Source organism: Pipistrellus hanaki, assembly GCF_964339955.1.
Source record: "Pipistrellus hanaki genome assembly, chromosome: 16".
Taxonomy (NCBI): Eukaryota; Metazoa; Chordata; class Mammalia; order Chiroptera; family Vespertilionidae; genus Pipistrellus; species Pipistrellus hanaki.
In genome coordinates, this window is record NC_140518.1 from 30954181 (window position 1) to 30967438 (window position 13258).

At 41.1% G+C, this 13258-nt stretch overlaps 1 pseudogene across 1 annotated transcript; it reads left to right on the forward strand.

Annotated features, from left to right (window-relative positions):
- Nucleotides 1-3003: 3003 nt before the first annotated feature.
- Nucleotides 3004-4354, forward strand: LOC311610833 (small ribosomal subunit protein eS1-like; annotated as a pseudogene). Its single transcript has 3 exons — nucleotides 3004-3158; nucleotides 3340-3630; nucleotides 3948-4354. The product of its transcript is annotated as a small ribosomal subunit protein eS1-like (transcript).
- The last annotated feature ends 8904 nt before the right edge of the window (nucleotides 4355-13258 follow it).

A 13258-nucleotide genomic window follows, 5' to 3' on the forward strand; every position in this document is an offset into this window, starting at 1 on the left:
AGCTGCCTCCTTCACGCCCCACAGTGAGGATTGAGCACACAACCCAGGCATGTGCCCTTGCCTGGAATCAAACCCAGGACCCTCGAGTCCTCAGGCTGACACTCTACCAGGGGTCCTCAAACTTTTTAAAGTGGCGGCCAGATCACGGTGCCTCAGAGAGCTGGAGGGCCGGACTATATGAACTACTAATTCCTACTGTAACACCTTGGCTGCGCTCACTGCCCAAAAAACCTGGCGGGCAGGATCAGACTCCCCTGGGGGCTGCATGTGGCCCGCGGGCCGTAGTTTGAAGACCCCTGCCTATCCACTCTGCCAAACCAGCGAGGGCCCTACTTACACATTTTTTAATGGCTCCCTAAAGTCTCCAAAACAATGTCTGGGCTGATAAGAAGGGCATACAAAGTTCTTCCAGATTTGTCCTTGATTCTTCCTTCACTCTGCTCCCTACCTGAACATATACAACCTCAGGGGAAGTAGTGAGGTGGAAAGGGCAAGGGTATTAGAATCAATTGCAAGCCAACAAATCATCCCACACTCCTTTTTCATCACTTCCACATTCAACTCCACTAATTCCTGTCTATTCTGCCTCTTAGGAGAACTCTGTGATGGCAGTCCCACATCCACTCTGTTCATCTATATACCCTTAGTGCCTAGCACTCTTAGTAGGAGCTAATTAAATACTTATTGATCAAAGCAATGAATAAATGACTACATCAACGTCACTGTTATCAGCCTAGTCCACCTTAATACCATCTCTCAACTGGCCTTCAATGGGGACCCAGGGAATCTCCTATGTCCCCTCTTTACTCCATTTTTTACTCTGCAGCATGAGTGATCTTTTTGAGATGCAACTCTGCATAAAACCCTTCAATTACTTCCCAGCTCTTAAGCCATCTTTAATATGACACAAAGTAAATATTGGGTCGGCAACTAAGTAATTGCGGATTTTTTAAAGAAAATCAAAGACAATTTTTTTCATGGAACTAAATAACTTTATTCTGTAATGTATTGCCCATTTTGATCAATGACCTTTTGCCATCTTTCAGGCAGCATCATAATCCCACGTTCAAAAAACTTCTGGTTTTTATTAGCAAAAAACTGAATCAGGTACGATTTGACATCATCATCAGTATTGAAATTTTTACCATTCAAGGAGTTTTGTAAAGATCGAAACAAAAAGTAATCAGATGGTGCAAGGTCAGGACTATATGGTGGATGTGGCAAAACATCCCAACCAAGCTCCATTAATTTTTGCCGAGTGACCAAAGATGTGTGTGGCCTTGCATTGTCATGATGGAATACAACACCTTTTTGATTTGTCAATTCGGGCCGCTTTTCTTCAACTGCATTGTTTAATTTCGTTAGTTGTTCAATGTAGACATCAGAATTGATCGTTCGGTTGGGTGGTAAGAGTTCAAAGTAGACAATTCCTTTGTAATCCCACCAAACTGATAACAAAACCTTCTTTTGATGAATATCAGCTTTTGATGTTGTTTGAGTTGGTTCACCTGGCCTGCTCCACGATCTTTTCCGCTTGATATTGTTGTAAACAACCCATTTTTCATCGCCAGTTATCAGTCGTTTTAAAAATGGATCATTTTCATTACGTTTCTTTAGCAAATCGCAGCTGCTAAAGAGTTGCGTTAACTGTGCTTCTTTCAGTTCGTGAGGAACCCATGTATCGAGTTTTTGAACATAGCCAAGTTGTTTTAAGTGATTTTCAATGCATGTATGTGATACATGAAGCTTCTCTGCAATCTCACGTGTTGTACTGTGACAGTCCGAATTGATTATTGCTTTGATTAGGGCGTCATCAACTTCAACTGGACGACCAGAGCGTTTTTCATCTTTGAGTGAAAAATCACCAGAACGAAATTTGGCAAACCAATTTTGACACTGCCGTTCTTTTAAGGCTTCGTCACCATAAACAGCACATAACTTTTTATGAGCTTGCGATGCGTTTTTCCCTTTGCGGAAATAAAAAAGCAAAATATGACGAAAATGTTCCTTTTGATTTTCCATTTTTCAACGAACGCCAAACGAAAACTACAAAACAGATCAAAAAACTTTTTTTACTGATTAACAGCTGAATAGCCAACTATCAAATAACAAAATGTGTTTTACATTTGTACTACGTCTGCAAACGTAAAAATTCAACTGAAGCCATATATGTGTGAAACCCGCAATTACTTAGTTGCCGACCCAATATTACTTAGCCATTTGGTCACTTGCTAGTTATGTAATCATAAGGAAGTTATTAAATCTCACTGAGTCTTGGTTTGCTCATCTAAAAAAAAAAAAACAACAGTGAACAATAAGTATTCCTACTTCACAGGGTTGTTGGGAGGATTAAATAAGGTAATTCATATAATATGCTTAGCATAGCCTTCAGTTCTCTGTTAAGTAAACGGTAACTGTATGATTATTAGGACCTGAATGATGTAGTCCCTGTTACCTTGTGCTATTCCCTCTCATTTTCTGGCATCCTCATTAGGCTATTTTTAGATCCTGAAAGGAGCCAGGCTCTTTATTAATTGTATTGCTCTCTCTGGCCCCAATGTAGAGTTTACATCCTTTTTTGACACTCCATGTCTGGCTCAGAGGGCCATGCAATGGATTTCCATAGCAGCCTATATAACATCATGACATTCGTTATCCGCTCCTGGCATAGTGACTGGCATTCAGCAACGCCTCAAAAAGCACCTGTTGAAATACAATATGATTTCACTTATATGTGGAATCCAAAGAGCAAAACAAACAAACAAAATAGAAATGGACTCATAGATACAGAGACCAGACTGATGCTTGCCAGAGGGGTGAGGGTTAGGAGACTGGGTGAAAAAGGTGAGGGATTAAGAATTAAAAGCTGGTAACCACAAAATAGTCACAGAGATATAAGCTATACCATTGGGAATATAGTCAATAATATAAGAGTAACTATGTACTGCACTAGGTGGGTACACAAAATATTGGGGGGCCCTTTTTGGCTCTCTGAGCAGCACCATGGTGGTTGGCAGGAATAAGTACCTAATGAAAAGCGGCAAAAAGGGAGGTAAGAAGGAAGTGGTTGATCTATTTTCTAAGAAGATTGTATGAGGAGAAAGCACCAATTATATTTAATAGAAGAAATATTGGAAAGCCCTGGCCCATGTGGCTCAGTTAGTTGAACGTTGTCCCTTGCTCCGAAAGATGACTGGTTTGATTCCTGGCCAGGGCACATGCCCAGGTTTTGAGTTCAACAGGAGGCATCAGCACGATGTATCTCTGACATCAATGTTTCTCTTTCTCCACCTCCCTTTCTCTCTCTCAAATCAATAAAAAACATTTTTAAAAAGAAAGAAAGAAATATTGGAAAAACACTAGGCATGAGAACTCAAGGAACCAAATCTCATTGATGGTCTCAAGGATGGTGGTTTTGAAATAAGCCTAGCTGATCTGCAGAATGATGAGGTTGCATTTAGAAAATTTAAGCTAATTACTAAGAATATTCTGGGCAAAAACTGACTGACTAATATCCATGGCATAGATCTTACCCATGACAAAATGTGCTCCATGGTAAAAAAAAAAAAAAAAAAAAAAAAAAAAAAAATTTAAATGGCATACCATGATTGAAGCTCATGTTGATGTCAAGACTACCAATGGGAGGCAGAGAAAGATAAATATCACATGATTCACTCATATGTGGAATATAATGAGCAAAACAGATCCAGAGACATAGAACCATGGAACAGACTGATAGGTTTCAGAGGGAAGATAGGGGTGGGTGGGCCGGGATGGAGGGGGAGAATAACGAGGGAACATATATGTATAGCCTATGGACACAGACAAAAGTGTAGTGAAGGCTTGAGAGGGGCCGATGCGGGTTGGAGGGGGTCATCGGGGAAAAAACAACAACAAAAAGGGACATCTGTAATATTTTCAACAATAAAGCCAAAAATTTTAAAAAGGACTACTAATGGTTATTTGTTTTGCATATTTTATGTTGGTTTGGCTAAAAAATGCAATAACGGATTCAGAAGGCCTCTTGTGCTCAGCATCAACAGGTCCATCAAATCCGGAAGGTGATGATGGAAATCATGACTTGAGAGGTGCTGACAACGACTTGAAAGAAGTGATCAATAAATTAATTCTAGACAGCATTGGAAAAGACATAGACACGGCTTGCCAATCTATTTATCCACTCCATAATGTCTTTGTTAGAAAAGTCAAAATGCTGAAGCAGCCCAAGTCTGAACTGGGAGAATATGGAGCTTCACGGTGACGGTAGCAGTTCTGGAAAAGCTAGTGGGATGAGACAGGTGATAAAGTCGAACTGGCTGATGGATTTGAAACCCCAGTTCAAAAATCTGCTTAAAATTCAGACTTAACAGTGACAAATAAAAAATCCTATTTGTAAAAAAAAAATAAAAATAGAAAGAGGACCATTTCATAAACTATAATATATGATTGGGGACCATTTCATAAAGGGGACCATTTCATAAAGTATATGATTGTCTAACCATGATGTACACATGGTTTTAATGTAAAATAATATTGAATATAAACTGTACTTGAAAAATAAAATTAAAATAAGTAAATAAATATCTGTTGAATCATCTCTAGGCCCACTGCATTTCCTTTTCCACGCTCTTTGTATGTGATTTCTTCTTTCTGTTCTAAACAGAACATCGTGACCACTACATCCATATTTCCTTTCTAAGGGAAACTTCCCCACCCACGGCCTCTGTTGAGGAGGCAGGCCTGGGTGGTCACAGTTCATGTACAGTTCATGGAGGAACTTTGGCCTTAGCTGACTGGACTGGAATTGGCATCTGATGCAATGGTGGACAGTCCAGAACCTGGCCAGAAACTTATAACATACCTGCCACCAAAAGAGGAGTAGGTCAATCACATTCCCTATAACTCTCTAAAATTTGAGTTAGAAAAAGGAGAAATGTGGCTATAAGTGACAAGAACAAGAGCTAAATGATATAGAAAGATGAGCTGGAAGTCATGAGGGGTCGAGCCAAACTATAGATATAAAGAAATAGAAACTGTGAGGTAGAGACCATCAATACAAAGTGAAGACTTTGTGAGTTATAAAAATGTCTAACCACTATGCTGTATACCTGAAATTAATATAATATTGAATGTCAACTTTAATTGAAAAAAATATACAAATCAAAGAATAAGGAAACAGCTGGTAATGGTAAAAGAGGCCCTGTCAGGAGAATAGCTAAGTCATGTTAATGATTGAGCATCAGGATGAAAATACCTAACATGCTGTCACTAGCTCTTCTGGGCTATTATTTTCCTGGGTTTCTGTGACATGTATATTTTTTTATTAATATATTTTTATTGATTTCAGAGAGGAAGGGAGAAGGAGAGAGAGATAGAAACATCAATGATGACAGAGAATCATTGATCAGCTGCCTCCTGCACACTACACACTGGGGATTGAGCCTGCAACCCAGAATTGAACGTGGGATCCTTCAATCTGCAGGCCAACGCTCTATCCACTGAGCCAAACCTGCTAGGGCTTTATGACATATATCTTTCAAATAAAATTGTTGAGTTAAGTGGAGTGAGTTGTCCTTTGCAATCCAAAATGCCTGATTGATAAACCTTTCTCTATTTTGGGAAAACCCAGGCATCCTTCAAGTTAGAATTTCTGATCCCCTTCTCTGTTCTCTCTTAATTTAGAGAAGTTCCTGTCACATTTCCTATAATTATTGGTTTGTCTAGCTCACTATGTGGATATCAGACTGTGAACTCTTTGAGAACAGTTATCTTGCTTGCATTCCTCAGCAGCATACTCTGTCTAGAGACATACTTAATATATAAAACCAGGTATTGTTCTAAGCACTTTACATGGTTTAATGTATTTCATCCTCATGGAAGCACTCTGAAGTTATTACTATTATCCTCCCCATTTCACAGTTGAAGAAAGTGCAGCACAGAGACAGTGTTTGCTAAAGTGCAGCATGAAGAGTAGAGAAGGGATTCAAACCAGGAAATTTGGCACCAGAGTCCATGACCTTAAATCCGATGCAATATGGCCTTGACCTAAAGGGGAATGTAGCCAGGGGATAGTAGTCAATATGAATATTTAACACTCTTATAAAAGTACAGTTTTTCACACATATAGGAGGACATTAGGAAACCCCTCACCCTTTGTGGGAAACTAGCCAGAAGTTCTAGCTCTGAAATACCAAATACCCAGATTTCCCCTACATGCATAGAAAAATGAAGTATTAGTAGAGGGAGGGCACATACAGACATATTTTTAAACCCCATGAACTCTTAGAGATGCTAATACCTGGTACTTTGGTCAGATTTCTAGGCTAGTTTCTAAAGAATCCTTAGAAAAAAATTCTAATTTCATCTGGGCAAGACAACCCCATTCTCAGCTATTCCAAGAACTGAGTCTTTCCATAAAACTGACAATTGAGGTTGTGTATGTGGTGTGGCAGGGGGGGTGGGTAGAGTGAGTGGTGATTCCACTTTGTACTATTGTTTTGAAAGGAGTCTGGGTTTAGGGAGCTCTTGCAGATGCCTTTATTGGCAGCTTCAACTGGTTCTTTTGAGTTGCCATGGCAACGGGAAGCCAAACTCTGGGGGCTGTTTATTAGTGAATGATAAGAAGCCAACAGAAAGGAAAGCTCTTTGAGGGAGCTCAGGGTTATGGGGAGGAGAATCATGGTGGAACAGGGTTTTTTGTTTGTTTGTTTGTTTTTTAATATATTTTATTGATTTTTTTACAGAGAGGAAGAGAGAGGGATAGAGAGTTAGAAACATCGATGAGAGAGAATCATCGATCAGCTGCCTCTTGCACACCCCCTGTTGGGGATGTGCTCACAACCAAGGTACATGCCCTTGACCAGAATTGAAACTGGGACTTTTCAATCCGCAGGCTGACGCTCTATCCACTGAGCCAAACCGGTTTCGGCGGAACAGGGTTTTTATGTATAAGGTAAATCCAGATGTCTTCTGGCACAATATACAAGTAGCTTCCTCCTAATTGCCTATATCTTATTTTTTTTAAATATATTTTTATTGACTTCAGAGAGGAAAGGAGGAGATAGAAACATCAATGATGAGAATCATTGATCAGCTGTCTCCTGCACATCCCCTACTGGGGATCAAGCTTGCAACCCAGCATGGGCCCCTGCTGGCCGGAATCAAACTATGACCTCCTGGTCCAAGGTCAACACTTAACCACACCATCTGGGCTGCCTATATCTTAGAGATCTGAGTGAGTAACCCGGAGAGCAGTCTGAAGGTAGCAACTGTTAAGCATGAGAATGTTCTTAGGTACAATGGTGCTATGTAAGGACAGGAAGTCTTTGTGTTCCTCGGAAAATGAGAGGACAGTGGGGAGGTGCCTTTACCTGAGTAAAATTTACCAGGGAAGTGAGTGAGATTTGTGTTTGGGCTGAACTCCTGATGACATAGCCATATGGCTCTTGCAGGCTGCCATCCTCCAGACGGTATATCCCTTTTGTGGAGTGCTAACGTGTATGAAGGATTGTGCTTTCCTCACTGTCCCCTTTACACCCTCCCCCCATCAGGAGCAGAACTCTTAAGTGTAAACTCAAGATGCCCTTACACATCCTTCCAGCTCGAATTCCTGCCCAACATCAAGGATTTTGATCCTTTCCCCAAGTCCCTCCCCACATCTCTGATTTTCTCCCTTGGAGTGGGAGGCTCCAGGGGACCACAGCTGACTCTGCCAGGCACAGAGGGTTGAGTCATCCCGCAGGCGTCAGAGCTGTTAGCAACAGCTCTGCTGATCTGTATGCAGCTCCAACTCTCTCTCCAGTTCAGAGTTTTGGAGCCGTCTTGTTCAAAAGTAAAGAACAGAACACAGATGGCTGGTAACAGGATCCCACAGGGGCCTAATTTCCCACTGAGCCCATCCTGCTAAATCTTTTATAGGAGAATAGGAAATAAATGGTGAACAGAGCGAAAAAGGAGGATCAGCTTTTACACTGTTCTTTGGGTCTTGGGGAGAGGCTTCCGAGAACTTTTGGCTGCCCCTTACATTCTCCAAGCATATTCCCCTCCTGGTCCTTCTTTCTTCTCGTTTACATCTTTTTCTCACTCCCCCTCCCCCATTTTCCATTCCAGTTCCCTATTCTCTGTAGTATCTTTGAATCCGATTAAGTATTATGGTGAAAGCTGCCTGTGTAACCAGGCAATTCTAATTCATACCTGTATAAGAAAATCTAATCACTAGAAGCTCAGGGTGGCTGATTTTATCAGTCATCTCTTGAGAGTCCCTTTAGTTTCTTCTGTTCTTCAGAGGCAGCAGCATAATACATTACAAAAAAAAAAAAAAGAAAAAAAAAGACTTTGGAGCAGGAAAGAAGTGGGTTACAAGCCCTGTTCTAAAAAAAAAAGTAAATAACTGAAACTAGTTTGGCTCAGTGGATAGAGCGTCAGCTTGGGGACTGAAAGGCCCCGGGTTCGATTCCGAACAAGGGCATGTACCTTGGTTGTGGGCACATCCCCAGTAGGTGTGGTGCAAGAGGCAGCTGATTGATGATTTTCTCTCATCATGTTTCTAACTTTCTATCCCTCTCTCTTCCTCTCTGTAAAAAATCAATAAAATATATATATTTTTAAAAAGTAAATAAACAGATACATAATAAAAAACTTTGCTCTGCTCTGTCATCTTGGGCAATTTACCTAACCTCTCTGAGCTTCAGCTCTGTCATATGAAGATGTATATAATTGTATCTACTTTTCCAGTTGGTTTATAGGATACATTAGACAGAGGTAAAACATAGTATCTGGAACACAGTACCTGGAATACATGTTCAGTAAATATTAACTCTTTCTCTTTCCTCCCCACTCCTGCTGCTCTAAGTGCCAGGTCCCTGATTTTTCAAGAATCCATGAAAATTTTTTCCCATTGGGAAAGTTATCATCCATGCTCAGGAGCTGCTGGTGTAACTGGAGAAAGAAAGGTGAGTGAGAACTGTATGGGAATGTTTTTGCAAGACTAGATGATCAAGTCTTCATAAAAACTAGCATGTGAATTTGCTAATGCTGCTTTTCACCAATTTAGGGATTCTTGGCAAAGATTGCTGGTCTCCTCACATTGCTGCTGAGCATGACTATTACTAATTTATTTTCCTTGGAAGATAAGATGCTGGGTTGCTGATTAACTGTATGACTTTAGGTACGTTATTATTCCTCTCTGGGCGTCACTAGAAGACAGGATCGTTGCTCCTCTTCACTCCAGGAAAGGAGGATTGGTTGAAGTTTGTGTAAACTCCAGGAAGTAAGTTCAGTATGATATCATCCTTGGCGCTAAGAATCCCGGAAGTGTTTGTACAATCAGGTCAAATGCCACTGTTCAATTGAAGTGATTACTAAAGATTCAGCTGACACAGGGCTAGGGTTTGACATGGTACCTTTGCTCCAGATAATAAACATGTGTAATGGCAATTACACTAATGTGTTTTGCTCTCTGCCTTCTTAAACAAGGAGGATGATGACAAGGCCAGGACACTGTACATCATTCTCTCTGACCAGGCTCTCTCTGACAACACGTTTTTCCTGTCTCTTTTTGTAACTGGTAATTAGGTTCTCAGCTGAGCTGTCAGGAATCTTGACAGGTTTCACAGGCAGTCATCATCTGACAATTTACAACTCCGGACTTCTCACAGCTGGCATGTTCCCTCCCAGGAAACCAAATTTTCTCAATCCTAAGCTCCTCCTACTACTCAAAGAGTCTGATCTGAGGAGGAAGCTAGCTTTCTCGGTACATCATCCAATTCCAAAGCAGAGTGTTGGGTTCAGTGTTGGTGATGGGGAAACCTCTGTATGCAAGTATGTCTTCAGCACTAAGGGTTGACTCTATGGAGTGGGAGTCATAGAAGGCAGAAGTAGCATGGGAGTATGGGAATTTAACATAGCCTTTCAAAAAGAGAAGAAAAAATAGTTTAACAAAGTTGCTTTTTCTTTTGTTCTTAAAAAGCTCAACTCCATGCTGATACCGGTTTGGCTCAGTGGTAGAGCGTCGGTCTGCAGACTGAAAGGTCCCAGGTTCGATTCTGGTCAGGGGCATGTACATTGGTTGTGGGCACATCCCCGGTGAGGGGTGTGCAGGAGGCAGCTGGTCGATGTTTCTCTCTCATCAACGTTTCTAGCTCTCTATCTCTCTCCCTTCCTCTCTGTAAAAAAATCAATAAAATATATATTAAAAAAAAAAAAAAACTCAACTCCTGTACACATCAAAAATTGAAAGTAGGGTCTCAAACAGGTAATTGCATATCCGTGTTCATAGCAGCATTATTCACAATGGTCAAAAGGTGGAAGCAACCGAAGTGTCCATTGACAGATGAATGGATAAATAAAATGTGATAGGAATGAAATTGGCCCTGTCTGTGTGGCTCAGTGGTTGAGCATTGACCCATGAATCAAGAGGTCATGGTTCGATTCCTGGGCAGGACACATGCTTGGGTTGCAGTTGTCGGCTTGATCCCTAGTGGGAGCATGCAGGAGGCATTCAATCAATGATTCTCTCTCATCATTGATGTTTCCTTCCCTCTTTCCCTTTCCCTGCCTCTCACTGAAATTAATAAAAGCATATTAAATGTTTAAAAAATTTTTAAAGGAATGAAATAGTGGTACATGTTACAACACAGATCAACCTTGAAGACTCTATGTTAAGTGAAATAAGCCAATCATAAAATGACAAATACTGTGGGATTCCACTTGTATGAGGTACTTACAGTTATCAAATTTATAGAGATGGAAGTAGAATAGTGGTTACCAGGAATGATGGGGAGGGACAGAGGGAGAAATGGGAAGTTATTGTTCAACAGGTACAGAGCTTTGGTTTTGGAAGATGAAAAGGGTCTGGTTACCTGTTATTGCAATCCTAAGTGACTTAGAATTGTTTATTTGTTGCCCTTTCCCACTAAGCTGTGATTTCAAGAATAGGAATGGTATTATATTTTTTTCTATCCATAGAGCCTAGCATAATGCACATATTTGACATTCAATAAATTTTTGCTATCAAGTTAATTATCCCATAAACATTTATTTGAATTGCCCACATGACATAAACTGGGTTAGAAATGGGAGATGGAAATAAGGATGAGTAAATAAAAGTTGTTAACCTGGCCCTGGCTGGTGTGGCTGAATGGTAGAGCATTGGTCCTCACACCAAAGGGTCTCCAGTCAAGGGCATATACCTGGGTTGCAGGTTCACTTCCAACCCCGATCTGGGGCGTGTGGGGTGTGGAAGGCCACCGTTGACGTGTCTCTCTCACTCTCCTTCTCCCTCCACCCGCTTCCCTCTCTCCCTTCTACTCTCTCCAAAAAGCAATGGAAAAAATATCCTCAGGTTAGGATTAAAAACGAAAATAAAAGTTGTCATTAGCCTTCCCTGGTCGGCATGGTTCAGTTGGTTGAAGCATCCTACTGTGCACCAAAAGATTGCCAGTTCAATCCTTAGTGGGGGCACATGCGTGCTGGAGGTGGCCATCAGTGTTTCTCTCATACATCCATGTCTCTTTCTCTTTCTCCCCACCCCCCTCCCCTCTAAAATCAGGTAGAACATATCCTCAAGTGAGAATTAAAAACAAAAGTGTTGCTGAAACCGGTTTGGCTCAGTGGATAGAGCGTTGGCCTGGGGACTGAAAAGGTCCCAGGTTTGATTCCGGTCAAGGGCATGTACCTTGGTTGCGGGAGGCAGCTGATCAATGTCTCTCTCATCGATGTTTCTAACTATCTCTCTCTCTCTTCCTCTCTGTAAAAAATCAATAAAATATTTTTTAAAAAGTGTTAGCCTGAGACTTATGGAAGAATAGCAACTACAAAGTTTAGTCTGGTAGAGAACTCCAGGAAAAGATGCACACACTTGCTAGAGTTCCCAGGAAGTTGCCATCACCATGGCCCTATGTGCCTTGCTGATGGGCATTTTCTGTGTCCCTGCACATGCCAGAAATGGCTCAGAGGTGTTTAAGGTTCTAAGAATGTCTGGAAGGTATCTGCTTCCCAAACTGATGTACATATCAGAGTTACACCTGGCCCTGTCATATGAACCACGTGTTTTCTGCTGTGCCTCTCTATGTTGCTTGAATCTCAAAAGTATATTTTGTGAAAGGAGTACACGCTGCCCATTTCTCAGAGTTATGGTGAAAATCAAAAGAGGTCATAGATATGGAAGTTCTATTGTAACCAGTTGATAGTTGCTTGTTGTTTTTTGTTGTTGTTGTTTGTTTGTTTTTTAACTGACCACAGCAAGTGCTAATATATTCTACTCTAGCTAACATCCCCACAAAACCATATTATTTGGCCTCACCAGCAATTCTATTCTACTTGTAGTGAACATCTGTTGTTTTTGTCTGTCCAGAATCTCTCCCTCTTCTTCTGGCAAAAACGGACCCTAAATTCCTTTGGGGAATTCCTCTCTGCCACTCTCTGTTCTTCTTGTGAGCTGTGACTCTAAGCTTCTTGCCACAGAGTGAACACACAATCTGAGCCAGAACAATCAAAATGTCTCACCCCTTGATGAGGCAACTAGCCCACTGGAGGGCATACGACACGGGGCCCAAGCAGGGCAACTCAGAGCTGTTCTTTTGGATTTTATATATTGTTATGTCAGAGTGAGAAACATTGCTTTGCTTTTGGAGTTACTAAAGGCAATGTGTAAATCTGGACATCTGTGGCCATTCTTCTCACTCACATTGTCCTCCCAACCCCAGTCTAGCCTCCCTCTCCTGCGTGAGGAAATAAACTACTAAGATGAAAAATGAAAGTTCTCAGCATTTCCTATGTGAAACCTGCTTAAACCTCCATGGAAATTCTGCCTGTAGTCCATAGCCCCAAATTCTGCTCATCCTCACAAAGTCCCAAATGCCTTACATTTCTATGCTTATAATATTGTAACATTTCTGTGTTGAGACTTTGTGAAGAGGAGAAAGGATGAGTTTCACATTGACCATTTATATGGTGCCATTTGATAACCAGAAAAGACCTCTGTCCCCCGCTCATAAAGCTGGATATATAGTAAAGGTCACATGGTAGACAAGCTTAAGTGGTTATATAAACCTGAACTTTGGAACAAGTGCTCCTGTCACTTGTGGTCATAATACAACGTATCAGTAAAGGAAGTATCGGTTAAAAGCAATATTAAAAACCTTCTTGACTCATTTCCTGTGTGTAGACAGTGTCAATGGCACCAGTTAGTGTTGGGGTATATTAAATTAGATGGCAGCAGTGAGAAGCACCTAAGCCCCCTAGTTGCACCCCTCAATAC